Genomic DNA, 12,166 nt, shown 5'->3' with positions numbered 1-12,166 from the left:
CACTGAGAAATTGCAGCCTTGGGCCTGAGGGCCACGTGTTTTCTCTGGTGGGTCTTTATCCATGCCCCATACAACACCTCCCACATGCAGAGCAGGGCCACGCTCGGCCAGTTGAGGGAAACATGGTGTCCTCTCCTTTCCTTGGGCCCAAGACCCTGCCAACCCTGGAGGCGACCCCATGGCTCAGAAGCAGACTGGATGGCAAATTTCCGGGACAGTTCCTTCCACAGCTGGCCTTCCCACCTCAGGAGGATACCCTTCCCGCCACTCGCCCACAAGGAAGGGGTGAATCCCCAGTGGGACACAGGCTGCACCCTGGGCCCGGTGCCCATGAATTTCAGGGCTGGACTGCACCACCAACAGGCACTGGACAGAGCTAGTATTGACTCAACCTCAGGAAAACAGCGCTACTTCATACTTGGTTCAAAGAGGCACCCCTGGGATGCCCCATTGCTTAACAGGGTTGGTTCCCTTCAGGGCCATGGATGTGGTGTGATCCTTGAATCTGGGGCCCGATCCTATGGGCCGAATCGCATACCACTCTCCGGGTTCCGAGAGACCCTGCGAGGCCCCTGTGGTGCCCTGGAGCCCTTGTGACCCCCCTCAAAGGGCCTGGCCATCCTAGGGGCCTAACCCAAGCACTGAGTCTCGGCTGGGTGCTGCCCCGCGTGGGGCTGAGGGAACCCTTTCTTGCCTGGACAACTGTCACCCCTGCAGGGCTTCAGAGAAGGCATCCTACTTGGGTCAGACTCACAAGGAAGCTGCCCTCTGGGAAAACCCATCCCAGGTGGGGATTCAGGTCAGCTCCTGAGGAAACCCTCATGGCTCAAATGCTGACCCTTGGCAATCCTATGGCCTGGCTCATGGCCCATGACCCAAGCAGGAGCCACTCACCTATGCTGGTCGATGCCAGGGAGTCTGCTGGGTGAAAGAGTTCACTGAAAGACACAGGGGAGAACAGGGGCTCAGGAAGGAGCAGCCAAAATGCCCCGCCTCCAGGAAAGCAGAGCGCTGACACCAAGCCCACACAGGGAGCTTGGGCTGCCTCATGGGGGAGAGAAGACAGAGTTGGGCCCCCAACGAGGTGCCTTTCAGGGCTTCCAGGTCTCCAGTCCAAAATACAGTGGCCCTGCCAGGGACCTCATTGATTCCCAGTGTCCTCTTCCAAAATTGTCACCTAGGGTGGGCCTCAGCGTAATCCTATTGAGCATGATTTTTAAGTCATCACCTTTCTTCAGGACAATATAAGGTTCTCATCATTGACCCAACCCAGGGCACATTCCTCCCCACGCATGCATCCAGTGGGACCCGGATGTTCTCACCATAGCTCAGTGTAGGAGACCAGGGCACCAGGAAGGGCATGAGTTTCAGCACACTGGGGTCTGGCATCTGACTGATGGACACTGGCTTGGGGCCAGGGGACCCAGGAAGAGTCTTCCTCCAGGTTCACTATCTGCAGGGATGGGGGTCAGGTGTCCAAACAGGGCCTTACATCTCCATGTGGGAAAGGGAGCAAGGGGTGCCTGCTCACACATGCTGTCTCTCCATGGACCCATGTGATGGGATCCATGTGAAACACTGACAGTAATGGACCCAGGGAACCCTTGGCTCTCCCCGCCACTGAACCCTAGAAGCCTGACCCTATAGGCCCGATTGCCCACCTCTCTCCGGGGATGGAGAGCCCCCCGCACAATCCCCATGGCACCCTGGAGCCCCTGTTGTCCTGCTCATGGGGCCTGGGCAGTCCTCAGTGTCAGACCTCATGTCAGCAGGAAGCTGCCCCGAATGAGATTGAAGGAACCCTTTCCAGCCTGGACCACCATCACCCCTGCAGGGCTTCAGCGAAGGTGTCCTCTTGGTGTCAGATTCCCCAGGAAGCCACTGTTCTAGAGGACCAACCCATCCCTCCATGGTGGGGATTCAGGTCGGCTCCCTGAGGAAACCCTCCTGTCCCGAAGGCTGACCCTCAGTAACCCCATGTGTCTGCCTCATGGCCCATGAACCCAGCAGGATCCACTCACCTATGCTGGTCAATGCCAGGGGACCCATCTGAGCAGAAGAGCTCACTGAAAGAATCAAGCGGAGAATAAGGGTTCACGAAGGAGCCACCAACCTCACCTGCCCCCAGAAAACCAGAGTGCCAACACCTAGCCTGCACAGAGATCCTGGGCTGCCTCACAGAAGAGTATAGGGACAGGGTTGGGCACCCTCCAGATAGCCTCCAGGTCTCCAGCCAAAAATACAGGGGCCCTCCTGGGGACCTCGGGAGCCCAGCATCCTCTTCCAAAATTCTAACCTAGGCCGGGCCTCAGCATAATCCTTTTGAGCATGATTTTTAAGTCACTACCTCTCTTCAGGACAATATAAGGTTCTCATCATCTCCCTCCTCACCGCTGCATCCAGCAGTACCCGAATGGGCTCACCAAGCTCAGTGCAGGAGACTAAGGCACCAGGAAGGGCCTGAGCTTCAGTACACCAGGGGCTGGACACCGGGCTGATGGACACTGGCCCAGGGCCATTGGGCCCAAAACAATTCTTCCTCTGGGGTCACGATCTGGGAGAATAAGAGTAAGACAGTTGTCCAAACACAACCTCATTCCTCCATGTGAGCCGAAAGTGGGGTGTGGCAGTTCAAGCATACTCGCCCTCCATGGACCCATGTGATGGGATGCATGTGGAACACTGGCCCATCACGGACAGAGGGCACCCAGTGCTCTTAGCCACAGAACCCTGGAAGGACAGGGCACGCGGGTCACTGGGACCCTACTGGCTCACCCACACAACCCGAGGGTCACGCCAGGACTACTAGTCACAGGCCAGTGCCACCAACCAGTTCACGGCAAACCAAGGAGGCTGGCCTGGATGTCAGATGCCACTGCAGACCTGGCAGTCACACAGCCTATCCCTGTGCATGGTGGGCACCCACCCAGATGCCCTTTCCCAGCACATACTGGAAATAGCAACCTGGGGTCCCAGGGCCACATGTTTTCTCTGATGGGTCCGCATCCATGCCCCACACACCTCCTGAACACAGAGCAGGGCTACAATCAGCTAATCAGGGGACACACAGCATCTTTTCCTGTCCTTGGGCCCAACATCCGCTACCCTGGAGGTGACCCCATCACTCAGAAGCAGCATGGGCCGCATATTCCAAGGACAAGACCCTTGACAGTAGGCATTCCAACCTCAAGGCAACCATTCCCGACACTTGACCATTGGGAAGGGATGACTTCCAGCCACAGGGAAGGGGGGACTTCCAGCCACGGGGAAGGGGGACTTCCAGTGGGAGCAGGCTGACCCCTTGGCCCAAAGCCGACGAGTCCATGGCCAGACCTCAGCACCACCAGGCGCCGGCCAGAGCTCAGTCTTGACCCAAACCTAGGGAAACAGTACCACCCCCTTCAAGGCTCAACAAGGCCCATGGAATGGCTCATTACTCAACAGGGTCTGTCCCATTCATGGCCATGCATTGGGCACAATCCTTAAATCTCTACAGCTCAACTCCATGGGCCCTCCCTATTACCCACCTTTCTCCATGAATGGAGAGCTCCTGTGTGACCCCCATGGCGTCCCAGAGCCCCTATTGGCCCCTCAGGTGGCCTGGGCAGTCCTTGAGGCCAGACTCGAACACCTAGACTCATGGGGGAGCTACCATGTGTAAGACTGAAGGAACCCTGTCCTGCCTGGACCACTGTCATCCCTGCAGGGCTCCAGGGAAGGCATCCTCCTTGGGTCCGATTTCCCAGGAAGCCACCCTCCTGGTGGACCAACCCATCCCTCCCGGGTGGGGATTCAGGTTTGCTCCCTGAGGAAACCCCCCTGTCCCAAAGGCTGACCCTCAATGACTCCACGTGGCCTGGCCCATGGCCCATGATGGCAGCAGGATCCACTCACCTATGCCAGTAAATGCCAGGGTGCCCTGCCTGGGTTGAAGACCTCACTGAAAGACACAAGTGGAGAAGTGGGGCTCAAGGAGGAGCTTCCACGTGCCCGCCCCCCCCCAACCAGGGAACTGGACCACCAACAGCAAGCCCGCACAGGGAGCCTGGGCTGCCTCACGGAGGAGTGCAGAGACAGGGTTGGGCCCCCCAGATGCCCTTCAGGGCCCCCAGGGCTCTAGCTCAAAACTAATAAATAAAGCCCCCTACCGGGGACTTCGGGATCCCAGCATCCTCTTCCAAATTCTCACCTAGGGTGAGCCTCAGTGTAATCCTATTGAGCATGAATTTTAAGTCATAACCTCTCTTCAGGATAATAAAAGGTTCTCATCATTGACCCAAACCAGGGCACCCCCCTCCCCATGCATGCATCCAGCGGGACCCAGATGTGCTTACCACAGCACAGTGTAGGAAACCAGAACGACAGGTAGGTCCCAAACTTCAGCACACCAGGGTGGGCACCTGGCTGATGGCCACTGGCCTGGGTCCATTGGGCCCAATGCAAGTCTTCCTCCAGGCTCACCATTTGGGGGGACAGGAAGAGGACATGTGTCCCAACAAGGCCTCATCCTTCCATGTGGGGAAGGGGTAAGGTATACGCATGTGATGGGGTCCATGAGAAACACTGACCTATCATGGACATGGGGAGCCCTTGGCCCTCCCCATCACCAAACCCTGAGAAAACAGGGTAGGTAGGTCTGGGCTCAGGCAAGATGCCCAGACTGCACCCTACTGATGGCCTTGATAGCATCTCCACTGCCCAAGCTGTCTGCCCCACACAATTCCAGAGCCACTCCGGGAACACAGGGCACAGGGAACCAGCCAGCTCATGGCCAGCCAAGGAGAGTGGCCCAGAAGCTATATGCCACTGTGGACATGGAAGATGCATAGCCTGCCCCAGGGTGTGGTGGGCACCTGCCTAGGTGCTATTTGCAAGCCACACCCGAAATCAAAGCCTGGAGTCCCAGAGCCACATGCTTTCTCTGGCGGGTCCCCATCCATGTCCTGCAAATGTCCTAAACAGAGAGTCAGACCACCCTTGGGCAACCATGGGCTACATAGTGTCCTCTCTTTCCTTAGCCCCAAGACCCCACCACCCTGGAGGTGACCCCATGGCTCAGAAGAGGCCTGGGTGGCATATTCCCAGGACAGGACCATCGACAGTGGGTCTTCCGACCTCAGGATCCACTCTTCCAGCCCCTCACCAACCAGCAAGGGGTGATCTCTAGCAGGACCGGGCTGCCAAATGGACCAAAGCCCAGAAGAACCTGGGCCGGCCTGCAGCATCACCAGGTGCTGGCCAGAGCTCAGCCTTGACCCAAAGCCAGGGAAACAGCGCGGCCCCCCACCAGGCTCAAAGAGGCGCCATTGAGATGGCCCATTACTCAACAGTCGGTCTCAGTTAGGGCCATGGTTGGGATGCAATCCTTGAATCTCTGTGGCCTGAACCCACGGGCCCATTCGAACACCTCTCCAGGAAAAGAGAGCTCTCGTGTGACCCCTGGGGCACCCAGAGCACCTGTGACACCCGTCATGTAGCCTGGGCTGTCCTTCAGGCCAGACCTGCATACCAAGTCTCAGCTGGAAACTGCCCCCTATGGGAATAAGGGGACACTTTCCTGCCTAGACCACAGTCACCCCTGTGAGGCATCAGGGAAGGCATTGTCTTGGGTCTGATTCCCAAGGAAGCCAGCCTCCTGGAGAAACCACCCCTCCCCAGTGGGGATTCAGTCGGCTCCCTGAGGAAACTCTTCTTTCCCAAGGGCTGACCCTCAGTGACACCATGTGGCCTGGCTCATGGCCCACGATGCCAGCAGAATGCACTCACCTATGTGCGTCAATGTCAGCGGGCCCACCTGGGCTGAAGAGCTCACTGAAATACAGAAGACACAAGAGGAGAACAGGGGCTCAGGAAGGACCCAGCAAGGTGCCCTACCCCGGGGAACCGGAGAGCCAACACCAAGCCCACAGAGGGAGCCTGGGCTGCCTCACGTAGAAATGCAGAGACAGGGTAGAGCTCCCCCAAGATACTGTTCAGGACCTGTATTTCTCCAGTCCAAAACACAGAGCCCCTGACAGGGACCTAGAAATCCCAGCATCCTCTTCCAAAATTCTCACCTAGGCTGGGCCTCAGCGTAATCCTATTGAGCATGATTTTTAAGTCATCACCTCTCTTCAGAACCATATAAGGTTCTCATCATTGACCCAACCCAGGGCACCAACCCCTCAACCCACGCCTGCATCCATTGGGACCCAGATGGGCTCACCAGAGCTCTGTGCAGGAGACCAGGACACCAGGAAGGGCCAGAGCTTCAGCTTTTCAGTGGCTGAGCACCCGATTGAGGGACACTGTGTCAGGGCCAGCAGGCCGAATGGAATTCTTCCTCCAGGGTCACCATCTGGAGGGGTGAGGGACAGGTGTCCAAAAAGGGCTTCACGCCTCCATGGGGAAAGGGGGCAGAGGGTGCTAGCTCACACATGCTCTCCCTCCATGGACTCATGAGATGAGATCCATGTAACAGTGACGGTCATGCATGTGAGGAACCCTTGGCCCTCCCTGCCACTGAACCCTGAAAGAACAGGGCAGATGAATCATGGGATTCCAGCAAGACGCCTAGGCTGCACCCAACTGTAGGACCCTGGAGCACCTCCACTGCCCACACCAGCTCCCCAACACAACTCTGGGCTTCAATGGGAACACTGGGCAGGGCCAGGGCCACCAACCAGCTCATGGCAAACCAAGAAGGCTGGCCTGGTCGCCATGCGCCACTGCAGACCTGGCGGTCACATAGCCTGCCCCTGGGCATGGAATGCACACATTCACGCACCCTCCATAAGCTCACACCAGAAATACCATCCTGGGGCCCCAGGGCCACGTGCCTTCTCTGGTGGGTCCCCATTCATGCACCTCACACCTCCCAAACACAGAGCTGGGCCACGCTCTGCCAATCAGGGGCCACAAAATGTCTTCTCCTTTCCTTTGGCTCAAGACCCCATCACCCTGGAGGTGACCCCATGACTCAGAGGCAGCCTTGGCAGCAAATTGCTGGGACAGGACCTATCACAGTGGCCCTTCCACCACAGGATGCCACCCTTCTGGCCACTCCACTATGGGGAGGGGTGAACTCCAATGGGACCCGGGCAGCACCCTTGGCCCAAAGCCCACGATTCCCAGGGCCAACCATGAGGTGACAGCCAGAGCTCAGCCTTGACCCAACCCCACCGAGGCTGCGCCACCTCCACCAGGCTCAAGGTGCCACCACCGGGATGGCCCGTTGCTCCACTGCTCAACAGGGTCCGTCTCATTCAGGGCCATAGGTCATTCCTGACCCTTGAATGTTCAGGGTCTGACTCCGTAAGCCGGATCAGCCACACACTGTGCCCCTGCAAGCCTCAGGGACAGAGAGCTCCCATATAAGACTCCTGGCCCCGGAAGACCCTGGGAATGCCATCATGTGGCCTGGGCAGTCCTCCAGGACTGACCTGTGCACCAAGTCTCAGCTAGGATCTGCACTGCATTGGGTTGAAGGAACCCTCTCCTGCCTGAACCTCTGTTACTTCCGCAGGGTTTCGGGGATGGCGTCCTTCTTGGGACCGATTTCCAAGGAAATCTCCCAACTGGAGAAACCATCCATCCCTGGTGGGGATTCAGGTCAGCTCCTTGAGGAAACCCTCATGACCTGAAGCGTGACACTCAGGGACCCCACCCCGGCCTGGCTCATGGCCCATGACCCCAGTAGGATCCATTCACCCGAGGCACCGCCACCATGGAGGTGACCCCATAGCTCAGAAGCAGCCTGGACAGCAAATTTCTGAGACAGGATCTTCCACAGCAGGCCTTCCCACCTCAGGAGGACACTCTTCCTGCCACTCGCCCACAAGGAAGGGGTGACCCCGATGGGACATGGGTCATCCCCTTGTCCCTAAGCCCACCAATCCCAGGGCGGGACTGCACCACCATCAGATGCTGGTCAGAGCTAGTCTCGACTCACCCTGAGGAAACAGTGCTGACCCGCACTTGGCTCACGGAGGCACCACTGGGATGGCCGATTGCTTAATACGGTCAGTTACATTCAGGGCCATGGGTTTGGTGCGATCCTTGAAAATCCACAGCCCAGCCCTATGGGCCGAATCACACACACCTCTCCAAGGTCAGAGAGCCTGTGCATGAACCTCTTGGTGCCCCAGAGCCCTTGCGTCCACCTTCATGTGGCCTGGCCATCCTAGAGGCCAGACCTGAGAACCAAGTTTCAGCGGGACACTGCCCTGCTTGAGGTGGAGGAAACCCTTTAATGCCTGCACCACCACAACCCCTGCAGGACTTCAGGGAATATATCTTTCTTGGGTCTGATTCCTAAGGAAGCTGCCCTCCTAGAGAACCAATCCCAGGTGGGCATTCAGGAAGGCACCTAAGGAAACCCTTGCAGCTGAAGACTGATGCTCGGAAACCCCACACAGCCTGGCTCATGGGCCATGACCCCAGCAGGATCCACTCACCTATGCCGGTCAATGCAAGGGGGTCTGCTGGGCAGAAGAGCTCACTGAAAGACACAGGGGAAAATGGGGGCTCAGGAAGGAGCCACCAAAGAGCCCCACCCCTAGGTAACAGCAGCGCTGACACCAAGCCCACATAGTGAGCCTGGGCTGCCTCATGGAAGAGTGCAGAGTCAGGGTTGGGCACCCTCTAGATACCCTCAGAGCCTCCACGTCTCTAGCCCAAAATACAGTGGATCTCACAGGGAACTCATAATTCCCAGCATCCTCTTCCAACATTCTCACCCAGGCTGGGCCTCAGCGTAATCCTATTGAGCATGATTTTTATGTCATCACCTCTCTTCAGACAATATAAGGTTCTCATCATCGACCCAACCCAGGGCACCCCCTCCCCATCAATGCATCCAGTGGGACCCGGATGTGCTCACCATAGCTCAATGCAGGAGATGAGGGCATCAGGAAGGGACCCATCTTCAGTGCACTGGGGCTGGGCACCTTACTGACAGACGTTGGCCCAGGGCAATTAGGTCCAATGCAAGTCTTCCTCAAGGTTCAACATCTGGGGAAACAGGAGTAGGACAGGTGTCCAAACACAACCTCATCCCTCCATGGAGGCAGAAGGTGGGGTGTGGCGGCTCAGGGATGCTCACCCTCCATGGACCCATGTGGAACACTGGCCTGTCGCAGACGCAGGGTACCCTGTGCTCTCTCAGCCACCAATCCTTGAAAGGACAGGGCAGGCGGGTCACTGGGGTCGGGCAAGAAGCCCCAGCTGTGCCCTACTGCAGAGCCCATGAGCATCTCCACTGCCCATGCCGGCTCCACCACATGACCCCAGCATCATGCCAGGTCCACTGGGCACAGACCAGGGCCACAAAACAGCTCATTGCCAACCAGAGGCTAGCCCAGATGCCAGATGCCACTGCAAAGCTGGCAGTCACATATCCTGTCCCTGTGCACTGTGGGAACCCACCCACGTGCCCTATCACAGCACGTACTAGAGCTCTGTACATGCCTGGAGTCCCAGGGCCACATGCTCTCTCTGGTGGGTCCCCATTCATGCCCCACACACCTCCTAACACAGAGCAGGGCCACACTTGGCTATTCGGGGGACACATGGTGACTTCTCCTTTCCTTGGGCACAAGACTCACCATCCTGGAGGTGACCCCATGGCTCAGAAGCAGCATGGGTGGCATATTCCAGGGACAAGACCCTTGACAGCAGGCCTTCCACCTCAGGAGGCCACCCTTCCAGACACTTGCCCACAGGAAAGGGGTGAATTTCAGCCAAGGAGAGAACCTCAGAAATACGTGGACTGACCCCTTGGCCTAAAGCTAACGAGTCCATGGTCAGACTGCAGCAACACCAGGTGCCAGCCTGAGCTCAGCCTTGACCCAAACCTAGGGAAATAGCACCGCCCCCTCCAGGCTCAAAGAGGTGCCACGGGTTGGCATATTGCTCAACTGGCCCATCCCATTCAGGGCAGTAAGTCATGTACGATCCTCGAATATCTGCAGCTCAACTCCATGGGCCCTACCCAACCTTTCTCCACAGATGGAGAGCTCCCGTGTGACCCCATGGCATTCAGGAGGCCCTGTGGACACCCTCATGTGGCCTACACAGTCCTCGAGGTCACAGCAGCACAGGAAGACTCAGCTGGGAGCTGCCCTGTGTGAGACTGAAGGAAGCCTCTCCTGCCTGGATGACTGTCATCCCCACAGGACTCCAGGGAAGGCGTACTCCTTGGGTTCGATTCCTCAGGAAGCCACTTTCCTAGAGAATCAACCCTTCCATCCCTGGTGGGTATTCAAGTCTGCTCCCTAAGGAAACCCTCCTGTCCTGAAGGCTGACCCTCAGCGACTCCACATGGCCTGACCCATGGCCCATAACACCAGCAGGATCCACTGACCTATGCCGCTCAATGCCAGGGTGCCCTGCCTGGGTGGAGGAGCTCACTGAAAGACAAAAACGGAGAAGGGGGGCTCAGGGAGGAGTTGCCCTCATGCCCCACCCCAGGAAACTGGACCACCAACAGCAAGCCCAAACAGGGAGCCTGGGCTGCCTCACGGAGGAGTGCAGAGACAGGGTTGGGCCCCCCAGATGTCCTTCAGGCCCTCCAGGTCTCCAGCCCAAAATACAAGGGCCCTGATGAGGACTTCGGGATTCCAGCATCTTCTTCCAAAATTCTCACCTAGGCTGGGCTTCAGGGTAATCTTATTGAGCATCATTTTTAAGTCATCACCCCTCTTCAGGACAATACAAGGTTCTCATCAACGACCCAACCCAGGACACCCTCCTTCCTGCACAGGCATCCGGTGGGATCCGTTTGTAGTCACCACAGGTCAGTGCAGGAGACCAGGTCACTAGGAAGGTCCCAAGCTTCAGCACACCAGGGGCCAGGCACTGGTTTTGGGACACTGGCCCAAAGACATTGAGCCCAACACAAGTCTTCCTCCGGGCTCACCACCTGGAGGGACAGGAGGAGGACATGTGTCCAAACGGGGCCTCATGCCTCCATGCCGCAAAGGGGTGAGGGTTACTCATGGGATGGGATCCACACAGAACACAGACCTATTACGGAAGTGGGGCACCCTTGGCAAACCACACTTGAAATCAAAGCCTGGAGTCCCAGGGCCACATGCTTTCTCTGGCGAGTCCCCATCCATGTCCCGCACAGCTCCCCAAAACAGAGTCAGGCCACTTCGGCCAACCTTGGGCCATATAGTGTCATCTCTTTACTTAGGCCCAAGACCCTGCCACCCTGGAGGTGACCCCATGGCTCAGAAGAGGCCTGGGTGGCAAATTCCTAGGACAGGACCATCGACAGCGGGTCTTCCTACCTGAGGATCAACTCTTCCAGCCACTCACCGACATGCAAAGGGTGACCTCCAGGAGGATGTGGGCTGCTGACTTAGACCAAAGCCCACAAGTTCAAGGGCCGGCCTACAGCATCGCCAGGCAGTGGACAGAGCTCAGTCTTGACCCAAACCCAGGGAACCAGCACCACCTCCCACCAAGTTCAAAGAGGCGCCATTGAGATGGCCCATTACTCAACACAGTCGGTTGCATTTAGGGCCATGGTTGGGATGCAGTCCTCGAATCTCTACAGCCTGACCCCACGGGCCCATTCGAGCACCTCTCCAGGGAAAGAGAGCTCTCGTGTGACCCCTGTGGCACCCCAGAGCCCCTGTGGCCCCCCTCATGTGGCCTGGGCCAGACCTGCACACAAAGTCTCAGCTGGGAGCTGCCCTGTATGGGACTGAGGGGAATCTTTCCTGCCTGGACCACCATCAACCCTGTGAGGCATCAGGGAAGGCATTGTCTTGGGTCTGATTCCCAAGTAAGCCAGCCTCCTGGAGAAACCACCCCTCCCCAGTGGGGATTCAGTCGGCTCCCTGAGGAAACTCTTCTTTCCCAAGGGCTGACCCTCAGTGACACCATGTGGCCTGGCTCATGGCCCACGATGCCAGCAGAATGCACTCACCTATGTGCGTCAATGTCAGCGGGCCCACCTGGGCTGAAGAGCTCACTGAAATACAGAAGACACAAGAGGAGAACAGGGGCTCAGGAAGGACCCAGCAAGGTGCCCTACCCTGGGGAACCGGAGAGCCAACACCAAGCCCACAGAGGGAGCCTGGGCTGCCTCACGTAGAAATGCAGAGACAGGGTAGAGCTCCCCCAAGATACTGTTCAGGACCTGTATTTCTCCAGTCCAAAACACAGAGCCCCTGAC

General features: G+C 57.7%; 1 protein-coding gene and 6 non-coding genes across 7 annotated transcripts in view; all 7 read right to left on the bottom strand.

Annotated features, from left to right (window-relative positions):
- The window catches only part of LOC105499088 (collagen alpha-1(XXVII) chain B-like), a 252,065-nt gene that overhangs the window by 52,572 nt on the left and 187,327 nt on the right, over positions 1-12,166 (bottom strand). Inside the window, exons 109-119 of the mRNA XM_071099387.1 lie at positions 10,343-11,962; positions 9,083-9,761; positions 8,861-8,991; positions 8,436-8,479; positions 6,206-6,337; positions 4,335-5,811; positions 3,895-3,940; positions 2,424-2,554; positions 2,022-2,066; positions 1,323-1,453; positions 895-938 (exon numbers count right to left, since the gene is read on the bottom strand). The gene's annotated coding sequence lies outside the window, so the exon portion shown is untranslated. The remainder of the gene's footprint in view (positions 1-894; positions 939-1,322; positions 1,454-2,021; positions 2,067-2,423; positions 2,555-3,894; positions 3,941-4,334; positions 5,812-6,205; positions 6,338-8,435; positions 8,480-8,860; positions 8,992-9,082; positions 9,762-10,342; positions 11,963-12,166) is intronic.
- On the bottom strand, positions 1,185-1,266 carry LOC112423098 (small nucleolar RNA SNORD115). The gene has a single exon (XR_003013568.1). It is a non-coding gene; the product is annotated as a small nucleolar RNA SNORD115 (small nucleolar RNA).
- Positions 2,304-2,384, bottom strand: LOC112423135 (small nucleolar RNA SNORD115). The gene has a single exon (XR_003013604.1). It is a non-coding gene; the product is annotated as a small nucleolar RNA SNORD115 (small nucleolar RNA).
- On the bottom strand, positions 4,197-4,278 carry LOC112423128 (small nucleolar RNA SNORD115). The gene has a single exon (XR_003013598.1). It is a non-coding gene; the product is annotated as a small nucleolar RNA SNORD115 (small nucleolar RNA).
- LOC112423139 (small nucleolar RNA SNORD115) lies at positions 6,064-6,145 on the bottom strand. The gene has a single exon (XR_003013607.2). It is a non-coding gene; the product is annotated as a small nucleolar RNA SNORD115 (small nucleolar RNA).
- On the bottom strand, positions 8,725-8,805 carry LOC112423127 (small nucleolar RNA SNORD115). The gene has a single exon (XR_003013597.2). It is a non-coding gene; the product is annotated as a small nucleolar RNA SNORD115 (small nucleolar RNA).
- LOC112423130 (small nucleolar RNA SNORD115) lies at positions 10,632-10,713 on the bottom strand. The gene has a single exon (XR_003013600.2). It is a non-coding gene; the product is annotated as a small nucleolar RNA SNORD115 (small nucleolar RNA).

Source organism: Macaca nemestrina, chromosome 7, assembly GCF_043159975.1.
Source record: "Macaca nemestrina isolate mMacNem1 chromosome 7, mMacNem.hap1, whole genome shotgun sequence".
Lineage (NCBI taxonomy): Eukaryota > Metazoa > Chordata > Mammalia > Primates > Cercopithecidae > Macaca > Macaca nemestrina.
This window is presented reverse-complemented; position numbering and strand designations above follow the sequence as displayed.